Source organism: Oncorhynchus gorbuscha, unplaced genomic scaffold (genome assembly GCF_021184085.1).
Source record: "Oncorhynchus gorbuscha isolate QuinsamMale2020 ecotype Even-year unplaced genomic scaffold, OgorEven_v1.0 Un_scaffold_2840, whole genome shotgun sequence".
Taxonomy (NCBI): Eukaryota; Metazoa; Chordata; class Actinopteri; order Salmoniformes; family Salmonidae; genus Oncorhynchus; species Oncorhynchus gorbuscha.
The window spans coordinates 47,501-59,491 of record NW_025747241.1 but is presented as its reverse complement, the minus strand read 5'-3'; the positions used below and the strand labels follow the sequence as shown (position 1 = coordinate 59,491).

At 57.5% G+C, this 11,991-nt stretch overlaps 1 pseudogene; it reads right to left on the bottom strand.

The window, feature by feature from the left end:
* Positions 1–760: 760 nt before the first annotated feature.
* The window catches only part of LOC124026861, a 54,315-nt pseudogene continuing 43,084 nt past the window's right edge, over positions 761–11,991 (bottom strand).

Here is an 11,991-nt window from a genome sequence, read left to right as displayed (position 1 = left end):
CCCTCCTTCTCTCTCTGCTCTCTCCTCCCTCTATGTCTCTCTGTCTCTCATCTCTCTCTCCTTCTCTCTCTGTCTCTCCTCCCTCCATGTTTCTCTGTCTCTGTCTGCACCTCTCCCAGCTCATGGCCCTTGAGCAATTTTAAATCTCCACTCAATCTTCTGAAGCTCATCTGTAAACACTTCCCTATCTTCATCTCCACACACACTCTCTCTCTCTCTCTCTCTCTCTCTCTCTCTCTCTCTCTCTCTCTCTCTCTCTCTCTCGCTCTCTCTCAATCTTTTGAAGCATCTGTAAACATCACTAAATCTCCTCTACACACTTAGAATCTCTTTCTCCTCTCTCGATTCTCTCCCTACTTCTTCTCTCTCATCTATAAACATATGTCCATCTCCTCCATACTCTCCGTGTGGTTGTCATTCCATTCCAGTGTAGATAGAACCTCCAACATTCCTCTCTAAAGTCAGTTGATGTATATCTGTTTTAACTTGGTATTAAGGCAGGAGGTGGTTGTCCTCAGGTCGAGTCTGTCAGACAGTAGGTACAGTACGTTCCTCTCACCCTCAGGTCGAGTCTGTCAGACAGTAGGTACAGTACGTTCCTCTCACCCTCAGGTCGAGTCTGTCAGACAGTAGGTACAGTGCGTTCCTCTCACCCTCAGGTTGAGTCTGTCAGACAGTAGGTATAGTACGTTCCTCTCACCCTCAGGTCGAGTCTGTCAGACAGTAGGTACAGACAGTAGGTACAGTACGTTCCTCTCACCCTCAGGTCGAGTCTGTCAGACAGTAGGTACAGTACGTTCACTCTCACCCTCTGTTTAAACTCTTGTCTCTCCTCCATGGTGAGTGTGTCTGCCTTAGCGATGATCGGTACGATGCTGACTATCTTCCCCAGCCTCTTCATGAACTCCACGTCTATGGGACGTAACCTACAGGGAACAGAAACAACACAACCTAATGTTAGTCCCAGCCCTGTACCCTCAGTCCCAGCCCTGTACCCTCAGTCCCAGCCCTTTACCCTCAGTCCCAGCCCTGTACCCTCAGTCCCAGCCCTGTACCCTCAGCCCCAGCCCTGTACCCTCAGTCCCAGCCCTGTACCCTCAGTCCCAGCCCTGTACCCTCAGTCCCAGCTCTGTACCCTCAGTCCCAGCCCTGTACCCTCAGTCCCAGCCCTGTACCCTCAGCCCCAGCCCTGTACCCTCAGCCCCAGCCCTGTACCCTCAGTCCCAGCCCTGTACCCTCAGTCCCAGCCCTGTACCCTCAGTCCCAGCCCTGTACCCTCAGCCCGAGCCCTGTACCCTCAGCCCCAGCCCTGTACCCTTAGTCCCAGCCCTGTACCCTCAGTCCCAGCCCTTTACCCTCAGCCCCAGCCCTGTACCCTTAGTCCCAGCTCTGTACCCTCAGCCCCAGCCCTGTACCCTCAGTCCCAGCCCTGTACCCTCAGTCCCAGCCCTGTACCCTCAGTCCCAGCCCTGTACCCTCAGTCCCAGCCCTGTACCCTCAGTTCCAGCCCTGTACCCTCAGTCCCAGCCCTGTACCCCTCAGTCCCAGCCCTTTACCCTCAGTCCCAGCCCTGTACCCTCAGTCCCAGCCCTTTACCCTCAGTTCCAGCCCTGTACCCTCAGTCCCAGCCCTTTACCCTCAGCCCAGCCCTGTACCCTCAGTCCCAGCCCTGTACCCTCAGTCCCAGCCCTTTACCCTCAGTCCCAGCCCTGTACCCTCAGTCCCATCCCTGTACCCTCAGTCCCAGCCCTGTACCCTCAGTCCCAGCCCTGTACCCTCAGTCCCAGCCCTGTATCCTCAGTCCCAGCCCTGTACCCTCAGTCCCAGCCCTGTACCCTCAGTCCCAGCCCTGTACCCTCAGTCCCAGCCCTGTACCCTCAGTCCCATCCCTGTACCCTCAGTCCCAGCCCTGTACCCCTCCAGTCCCAGCCCTGTACCCTCAGTCCCAGCCCTGTACCCTCAGTCCCAGCCCTGTATCCTCAGTCCCAGCCCTGTACCCTCAGTCCCAGCCCTGTACCCTCAGTCCCAGCCCTGTACCCTCAGTCCCAGCTCTGTACCCTCAGTTCCAGCCCTGTACCCTCAGTCCCAGCCCTGTACCCTCAGTACCAGCTCTGTACCCTCAGTTCCAGCCCTGTACCCTCATTCCCAACCCTGTACCCTCAGTCCCAGCCCTGTACCCTCAGTCCCAGCCCTGTGCCCTCAGTCCCAGCCCTGTACCCTCAGTCCCAGCTCTGTACCCTCAGTCCCAGCCCTGTACCCTCAGTCCCAGCTCTGTACCATCAGTCCCAGCCCTGTACCCTCAGTCCCAGCTCTGTACCCTCAGTCCCAGCCCTGTATCCTCAGTCCCAGCTCTGTACCCTCAGTCCCAGCCCTGTACCCTCAGTCCCAGCTCTGTAACCTCAGTCCCAGCCCTGTACCCTCAGTCCCAGCCCTGTACCCTCAGTCCCAGCCCTGTACCCTCAGTCCCAGCCCTGTACCCTCAGTCCCAGCCCTGTACCCTCAGTCCCAGCCCTGTACCCTCAGCCCCAGCCCTGTACCCTCAGTCCCAGCCCTGTACCCTCAGTCCCAGCCCTGTACCCTCAGTCCCAGCTCTGTACCCTCAGTCCCAGCCCTGTACCCTCAGTCCCAGCCCTGTACCCTCAGTCCCAGCCCTTTACCCTCAGTCTCAGCCCTGTACCCCTCAGTCCCAGCCCTGTACCCTCAGTCCCAGCCCTGTACCCTCAGTCCCAGCCCTGTACCCTCAGTCCCAGCCCTGTACCATCAGTCCCAGCCCTGTACCCTCAGTCCCAGCCCTGTACCCTCAGTCCCAGCCCTGTACCCTCAGTCCCAGCCCTGTACCCTCAGTCCCAGCCCTGTACCCTCCAGTCAGCCTCAGCCCCAGCCCTGTACCCTCAGCCCCAGCCCTGTACCCTCAGTCCCAGCCCTGTACCCTCAGTCCCAGCCCTGTACCCTCAGTCCCAGCCCTGTACCCTCAGTCCCAGCCCTGTACCCTCAGTCCCAGCCCTGTACCCTCAGTCCCAGCCCTGTACCTCAGCCCCAGCCCTGTACCCCCTCAGCCCCAGCCCTGTACCCTCAGTCCCAGCCCTGTACCCTCAGTCCCAGCCCAGTCCAGTCCCAACCCTGTACCCTCAGTCCCAGTCCTGTACCCTCAGTCCCAGCCCTGTCCAGTCCCAGCCCTGTACCCTCAGTCCCAGCCCTGTACCCTCAGTCCCAGCCCAGTCTAGTCCCAGCCCTGTACCCTCAGTCCCAGTCCTGTACCCTCAGTCCCAGCCCTGTACCCTCAGTCCCAACACACCCAGCCTTGCCCATCCCCAGCACCCTACACCCAGCCTCAGCCCCAGCACCCTAGATACAGCCTTGCCCAGCCCCAGTCCCAGCCTCAGCACCCCAGATCCAGCCTTGCCCAGCACCCTAGATCCAGCATTGCCCAGCCCTAGCACCCTAGACCCAGCCTTGCCCAGCACCCTAGTCCCAGCCTTGCCCCAGCACCTAGATCCAGCCTTGCCCAGCACCCTAGTCCCAGCCTTGCCCATCACCCTAGATCCAGCCTTGCCCAGCACCCTAGACCCAGCCTTGCCCAGCACCCTAGATCCAGCCTTGCCCAGCGCCCTAGACCCAGCCTTGCCCAGCACCCTAGACCCAGCCTCAGCCCCAGCACCCTAGACCTAGCCTTGCCCAGCACCCTAGACCCAGCCTTGCCCAGCACCCAAGATCCAGCCTTGCCCAGCGCCTAGACCCAGCCTTGCCCAGCACCCTAGACCCAGCCTTGCCCAGCATCCTAGACCCAGCCTTGTCCAGCCCCAGCACCCTAGACCCAGACTTGCCCAGCCCCAGTACCCTAGATCCAGCCTTGCTCTGCCCCAGTGCCCCAGACCCAGCCTCAGCCCCAGCAAACTAGATCCAGCCTTGCCCAGCACCATAGACCCATCCTTGTCCAGCCCCCAGCACCCTAGACCCAGACTTGCCCAGCCCCAGCACCTAGACCCAGCCCTGTCCAGCCCCAGCACCCTAGCCCCAGCTCTGCTGTTTATAGAGTAGTAGGATGTAGCACTACAATGAGGTCACTGAGGTTAGAGGTAAGGGTCAGCTCAGGTCAGTCAGTACCTCATGTCACCACTCTGGGGTCAACGTGTCAAAGGTCAGGGGCAGGGGGTCGTTAACTGGACTGGGGTAGGGAGAACTAACTGGACTGGGGTAAGGAGAACTAACTGGACTGGGGGTAGGGAGAACTAACTGGACTGGGGTAAGGAGAACTAACTGGACTGGGGGTAGGGAGAACTAACTGGACTGGGGTAAGGAGAACTAACTGGACTGGGGTAGGGAGAACTAACTGTACTAGGGTAAGGAGAACTAACTGGACTGGGGTAAGGAGAACTAACTGGACTGGGGTAGGGAGAACTAACTGGACTGGGGTAGGGAGACTAACTGGACTGGGGTAGGAGAACTAACTGGACTGGGGTAAGGAGAACTAATTGGACTGGGGTAGGGAGAACTAACTGGACTGGGGTAGGGAGAACTAACTGGACTGGGGTAGGGAGAACTAACTGTACTAGGGTAAGGAGAACTAACTGGACTGGGGTAGGGAGAACTAACTGGACTGGGGTAGGGAGAACTAACTGTACTGGGGTAGGGAGAACTAACTGTACTAGGGTAGGGAGAACTAACTGGACTGGGGTAGGGAGAACTAACTGTACTGGGGTAGGGAGAACTAACTGGACTGGGGTAGGGAGAACTAACTGGACTGGGGTAAGGAGAACTAACTGTACTAGGGTAAGGAGAACTAACTGGACTGGTGTAGGGTAGTTAAGGTATAGTATAAGGTATAGTAACAGTTAGCAGAAATCTGATCAGACAGGCTATTCATAAGGTATAGTATAGAGATCCGCTGGAGAAGTCATAGGAAGTGATGTCAGAGGAAGTGACGTGAGGGTTCTCACCAGTGTCCGGTGGCAGGCAGGAAGTAGACACAGCAGTGGACGCGTGTGTCAGGATCCTCGGCTTCCTGTTGACGTACAGCTCTTCTTTTTCAGGTACCTCTCATACTGCTCATTAACATAACTCACTATAGGCTCCCAACTAGAGGAGAGAGGAGGGGAGGGTGGAAGGGATGGGGGAGGAGAGGGGAGAGAGAAGGAGGGAGGCAGAGTGGAGGGATGGGAGAGCGGAGGGGAGAGAGAAGGAGGGAGGGAGGGGGAGAGGAGGGATGGGAGAGGGGAGAGGGAGAGAGATGGGGAGGGAGGGAGGAAGGGTGGAGAGGGAGAGAGATGGGGAGGGAGGGAGGAAGGGTGGAGAGGGAGAGAGATGGGGAGGGAGGAGGAAGGTGGAGAGGGAGAGAGATGGGGAGGGAGGGAGGGTGGAGAGGGGAGAGATGGGGAGGGAGGGAGGAGGGAAGGGTGGAGAGGGGAGAGATGGGGAGGGAGGGAGGAAGGGTGGAGGAGGGAGAGAGATGGGGAGGGAGGGGGGAAGGGTGGAGAGGGAGAGAGATGGGGAGGGGAGGGAGGGTGGAGAGGGAGAGAGATGGGGAGGGAGGGAGGAAGGGTGGAGAGGGAGAGAGATGGGGAGGGGAGGGAGGGAGGGTGGAGAGGGAGAGAGAGATGGGGAGGGAGGGAGGAAGGGTGGAGAGGGAGAGAGATGGGGAGGGAGGGAGGGTGGAGAGGGAGAGAGATGGGGAGGGAGGGAGGAAGGGAGGGAGAGAGATGGGGAGGGAGGGAGGAAGGTGGAGAGGGAGAGAGATGGGGAGGGAGGGGGAGGGAGGGAGGGGGAGGGAGAGATGGGGAGGGAGGGTGGAGAGGGAGAGATGGGGGGGAGGGAGGGGGAGGAGAGAGATGGGGAGGGAGGGTGGAGAGGGAGAGAGATGGGGAGGGAGGGAGGGAGGAGGGAGAGAGATGAGGGAGGGAGGTGGAGAGGGAGAGAGATGGGGAGGGAGGGAGGGGAGGGAGAGAGATGGGGGAGGAAGGGGAGGAAGGGGAGGGAGGGTGGAAGGAGAGAGATGAGAGAGGGAGAGGATGAGTGGTGAACACAACACATTCAGACTGTTAGTTAAAATATCATTTTGGTTGGAAAAGGTAAATGAATTGAACTAGAAATCAATAAAATGATGAGCTATATAATTATCCCCTATAATAGTCCCACTGAAACAGTCATAAATAACTGCTGTTAACATAGTATGAAGCATAACAACAGGTGAGTAACTGAATGAGCCTGAAAACAGATGGGCCAGTAATGCTGAAATCTTTCCCCTCCCTCATCACTCTCCCTCCATCTCTCTCCCTCCCTCCATCTCTCTCCCTCCATCTCTCTCCCTCCCTCCATCTCTCTCCCTCCTCCATCTCTCTCTCCTCCATCTCTCTCCCTCCATCTCTCTCCTCCATCTCTCTCCCTCCCTCCATCTCTCTCCCTCCCTCCATCTCTCTCCCTCCCTCCATCTCTCTCCCTCCTCTCATCTCCTCCATCTCTCTCTCCCTCCATCTCTCTCCTCTCCCCTCCATCTCTCTCCCTCCATCTCTCTCTCTCCTCCCTCCCTCCCTCCATCTCTCTCCCTCCCTCCATCTCTCTCTCCCTCCCTCCCTCCATCTCTCTCCCTCCCCTCTCTCTCCCTCCCTCCATCTCTCTCCCTCCCTCCATCTCTCTCTCTCCCTCATCTCTCTCCCTCCCTCATCTCTCTCCCTCTGCCTCCATCTCTCTCTCTCTGCCTCCATCTCTCTCCCTCCATCTCTCTCTCTCTGCCTCCATCTCTCTCCTCCTCATCTCTCTCCCTCCATCCATCTCTCTCTCTGCCTCCATCTCTCTCCCTCCATCCATCTCTCTCTCTCTGCCTCCATCTCTCTCTCTCTGCCTCCATCTCTCTCCCTCCCTCCATCTCTCTCTCTCTGCCTCCATCTCTCTCCCTCCCTCCATCTCTCTCCCTCCATCCATCTCTCTCTCTCTGCCTCCATCTCTCTCTCTCCTCCATCTCTCTCTCTCTCTCCATCTCTCTCTCTCTCCCTCCATCTCTCTCTCTGCCTCCATCTCTCTCCTCCTCCATCTCTCTCTCTCCCTCTCCATCTCTCTCTCTCTCCTCCATCTCTCTCTCTCTCCCTCCATCTCTCTCTCTCTGCCTCCATCTCTCTCCCTCCATCCATCTCTCTCTCTCTGCCTCCATCTCTCTCCCTCCCTCCATCTCTCTCTCATCTCTCTCCGTCCCTCCATCTCTCTCTCTCCTCTCCATCTCTCTCCCCCTCCATCCATCTCTCTCCCTCCATCTCTCTCTCTGCCTCCATCTCTCTCTCTCTCCCTCCATCTCTCTCTCTGCCTCCATCTCTCTCCCTCCATCCATCTCTCTCTCTCTGCCTCCATCTCTCTCTCTCTGCCTCCATCTCTCTCCCTCCCTCCATCTCTCTCTCTCTCTGCCTCCATCTCTCTCCCTCCCTCATCTCTCTCCCTCCATCCATCTCTCTCTCTCTGCCTCCATCTCTCTCCCTCCATCCATCTCTCTCTCTCCCTCCATCTCTCTCTCTCCCTCCATCTCTCTCTCTCCCTCCATCTCTCTCTCTCCCTCATCTCTCTCCCTCCCTCCATCTCTCTCCTCCCTCATCTCTCTCCCTCTCTCTCTCCTCCATCTCTCTCTCTCTCCCTCCATCTCTCTCCCTCCATCTCTCTCTGCCTCCATCTCTCTCTCCCTCCCTCATCTCTCTCCCTCTGCCTCCATCTCTCTCTCTCTGCCTCCATCTCTCTCCCTCCCTCCATCTCTCTCTCTCTGCCTCCATCTCTCTCCCTCCCCTCATCTCTCTCCCTCCCTCCATCTCTCTCTCTCTGCCTCCATCTCTCTCCCTCCCTCCATCTCTCTCTCTCCCTCCATCTCTCTCTCTCCCTCCATCTCTCTCTCTCCCTCCATCTCTCTCCCTCCCTCCATCTCTCTCTCTCTCCCTCCATCTCTCTCCCCTCCCTCCATCTCTCTCTCTCTGCCTCCATCTCTCTCCCTCCCTCCATCTCTCTCCCTCCCTCCATCTCTCTCCCTCCCTCCATCTCTCTCTCTCTGCCTCCATTTCTCTCCCTCTCTCCATCTCTCTCTCTCTCCTTTCATCTCTCTCTCCCTCCATTTCTCTCCTCCCTTCCCTCCCTCCTTTTCCCTCCCTCCCTCCCTCCCTCCCTCCCTCCCTCCCTCCTCCCTCCCTCCCTCCCTCCCTCCCTCCCTCCCTCCCTCCCTCCCTCCCTCCCTCCATCTCTCTTTCTCTCCCTTCATCTCTCTCTCTCTCTCTCCCTCCATCTCTCTCCCTCCCTCCATCTCTCTCTCTCCCTCCATCACTCACCAGTTTTCGTTGTTTATCTGGTCTCCAAATCCTGGCGTGTCAATCACTGTGAGCTTCATCTTCACTCCCTTCTCCTCTATCACTGCACACAGAGAGGAGAGATGACACAAAGTACACACACACACACACACACACACACACACACACACACACACACACACACACACACACACACACACACACACACACACACACACACACACACACACACACACACACACACACACACACACACACACACACACACACACACACACACACACACACACACACACAGTACACACACACAGAGTAGAGTCATTAGAGTTGACAGAGACAAACAGTAGAGAGGTCGGCTACCAAAACCCTTCTAGGAATATTCCATATTCCATCTCTGAGATCTTTTGTGACTAAATCAGTTGTTAAAAGGTGTGTGTTGGTGTCCAAGACAGAATGGAAATGACATAGCATTTGAGAGTGTGCTTACTAGGAATTCCTTTCTTAGTACATACTGTGTGCGTGTACTGTGCGTGTACTGTGTGTGTGTACTATGTGTGTGTGTACTGTGTGTGTGTGTGTGTGTGTGTGTGTGTGTGTGTGTGTGTGTGTGTGTGTGTGTGTGTGTGTGTGTGTGTGTGTGTGTGTGTGTGTGTGTGTGTGTGTGTGTGTGTGTGTGTGTGTGTTTAAACCCTAAACCCTAAAGACTATAAAGACTATAATTTGAGGCCCGTGATGTTGTGTCAGCTTTCAGGAATCTCCTCTGGACGGAACTGGCCTTCTGGTGCATTATCATTGAGATTACCTGAAACCTGTTACAACTAACTGTCTACAACTTGTCTCTATAAACCACTGTCTATATGGCCTGCCAATAGCATCACCCGTCTGGCTGTCTGTCTATCTCTCTCTCTCTGACTCCCCCCTCCTCTCTCTCTCTGACTCCCCCTTCTCTCTCTCTTTCTCTCTAACCCTCCCCCACTCTCTCTCTTTCTCTCTGACCCCCTCTCTCTCTTTCTCTCTGACTCCCCTTCTCTCTCTCTTTCTCTCTGACTCCCCCTCTCTCTCTCTTTCTTTCTGACTCCCCCTCTCTCTCTTTCTCTCTGACCCCCCTCTCTCTCTCTCTGACTCCCCCTTCTCTCTCTCTTTCTCTCTGACCCCCCTCTCTTTCTCTCTGACTCCCCCTCTCTCTCTCTTTCTCTCTGACTCCCCCTTCTCTCTCTTTCTCACTGACCCCGCCCCCTCTCTTTCTCTCTGACTCCCCCCTCTCTCTCTTTCTCTCTGACTCCCCCTTCTCTCTCTCTTTCTCTCTGACTCCCCCCCCTCTCTTTCTCTCTGACTCCCCCTTCTCTCTCTCCCCCTCTGACTGTGTTTTCCTGTCTGTTTTACTGTATCTCTCTGTGTGCTTTATAGTAGCCAGGGGACAGAGGATGTGGGGCTCTTTCTCTTCCCCAAGACTCTGACATGTACAGGAAGAAGGCAGAAGCTGTCCCCTAACCACTGACACAGGGTCAGAGGTTAGTACAGAGGAGGACATCTGACACAGGGTCAGAGGCTAGTACAGAGGAGGACATCTGATCCTGGATCTGTAGCCTGGGGGTGACATCTAGCTCTAAATATATACAGTATCCAGAGTATCCAGAGGAACAGCTGTCTGTCTCTGTCTTCCCCCTGAGGTCAGTCAGCGGTCCCCCTCTGTCTTCCCCCTCTGTCTTCCCCCTGAGGTCAGTCAGCTGTCCCCCTCTGTCTTCCCCCTGAGGTCAGTCAGCGGTCCCCCTCTGTCTTCCCCCTGAGGTCAGTCAGCTGTCCCCCTCTGTCTTCCCCCTGAGGTCAGTCAGCTGTCCCCCTCTGTCTTCCCCCTGAGGTCAGTCAGCGGTCCCCCTCTGTCTTCCCCCTGAGGTCAGTCAGCGGTCCCCCTCTGTCTTCCCCCTGAGGTCAGTCAGCTGTCCCCCTCTGTCTTCCCCTGAGGTCAGTCAGCGGTCCCCCTCTGTCGGTCCCCCTCTGTCTTCCCCTGAGGTCAGTCAGCGGTCCCCCTCTGTCTTCCCCCTGAGGTCAGTCAGCGGTCCCCCTCTGTCTTCCCCTGAGGTCAGTCAGCTGTCCCCCTCTGTCTTCCCCTGAGGTCAGTCAGTGGTCCCCCTCTGTCTTCCCCCTGAGGTCAGTCAGCTGTCCCCCTCTGTCTTCCCCCTGAGGTCAGTCAGCAGAAGGTAGTCCCCCTCTGTCTTCCCCTGGGGGCGTCTGTCAGTCAGCGGTCCCCCTGGGAGGAGTTCAGGAGGTGTCTTCTTCCCCTGAGGTCAGTCAGCGGTCCCCCTCTGTCTTCCCCCTGAGGTCAGTCAGCTGTCCCCCTCTGTCTTCCCCCTGAGGTCAGTCAGCTGTCCCCCTCTGTCTTCCCCCTCTGTCAGTCAGCTGTCCCCCTCTGCCTTCCCCTTGAGGTTAGTCAGCTTTCCCCCTCTGTCTTCCTCCGGGACGTTTGTTCAGAAGGTAGAGGTAAGTCAGCGTCCCCCTCTGTCTTCCCCTGGGACGTGAGTTCAGGAGGTAGAGTCCCCCTCTGTAGAGGAAGGTGAGGTCAGTCAGCAGTCCCCCTCTGTCTTCCCCCTGAGGTCAGTCAGCGGTCCCCCTCTGTCTTCCCCTGGGACGTGAGTTCAGGAGGTAGAGGTCAGTCAGCAGTCCCCCTCTGTCTTCCCCCGGGACGTTTGTTCAGAAGGTAGAGGTCAGTCAGCGGTCCCCCTCTGTCTTCCCCTGGGACGTGAGTTCAGGAGGTAGAGGTCAGTCAGCAGTCCCCCTCTGTCTTCCCCCTGAGGTCAGTCAGCAGTCCCCCTCTGTCTTCCCCCTGAGGTCAGTCAGCTGTCCCCCTCTGTCTTCCCCTGGGACGTGAGTTCAGGAGGTAGAGGTCAGTCAGCAGTCCCCCTCTGTCTTCCCCCTGAGGTCAGTCAGATCTCTGTCTTCCCCCTGAGGTCATTCAGCAGTCCCCCTCTGTCTTCCCCCTGAGGTCAGTCAGCAGTCCCCCTCTGTCTTCCCCTGGGATGTGAGTTCAGGAGGTAGAGGTCAGTCAGCAGTCCCCCTCTGTCTTCCCCCTGAGGTCAGTCAGCAGTCCCCCTCTGTCTTCCCCCTGAGGTCAGTCAGCAGTCCCCCTCTGTCTTCCCCCTGAGGTCAGTCAGCTGTCCCCCTCTGTCTTCCCCCTGAGGTCAGTCAGCTGTCCCCCTCTGTCTTCCCCCGGGACGTGAGTTCAGAAGGTAGCGGTCAGTCAGCAGTCCCCCTCTGTCTTCCCCCCGGGACGTGAGTTCAGAAGGTAGAGGTCAGTCAGCAGTCCCCCTCTGTCTTCCCCCGGGACGTGAGTTCAGAAGGTAGAGGTCAGTCAGCAGTCCCCTCTGTCTTCCCCCGGGACGTGAGTTCAGAAGGTAGAGGTCAGTCAGCAGTCCCCCTCTGTCTTCCCCCGGGACGTGAGTTCAGAAGGTAGAGGTCAGTCAGCAGTCCCCTCTGTCTTCCCCCGGACGTGAGTTCAGAAGGTAGAGGTCAGTCAGCAGTCCCCCTCTGTCTTCCCCCGGGACGTGGAGTTCAGAAGGTCTTCCCCCTGAGGTCAGTCAGCAGTCCCCCTCTGTCTTCCCCCGGGACGTGAGTTCAGGAGGTAGAGGTCAGTCAGCAGTCCCCCTCTGTCTTCCCCCCGGGACGTGAGTTCAGGAGGTCAGTCAGGTCCCCCTCTGTCTTCCCCCTGAGTCAGCAGTCCCCTCTGTCT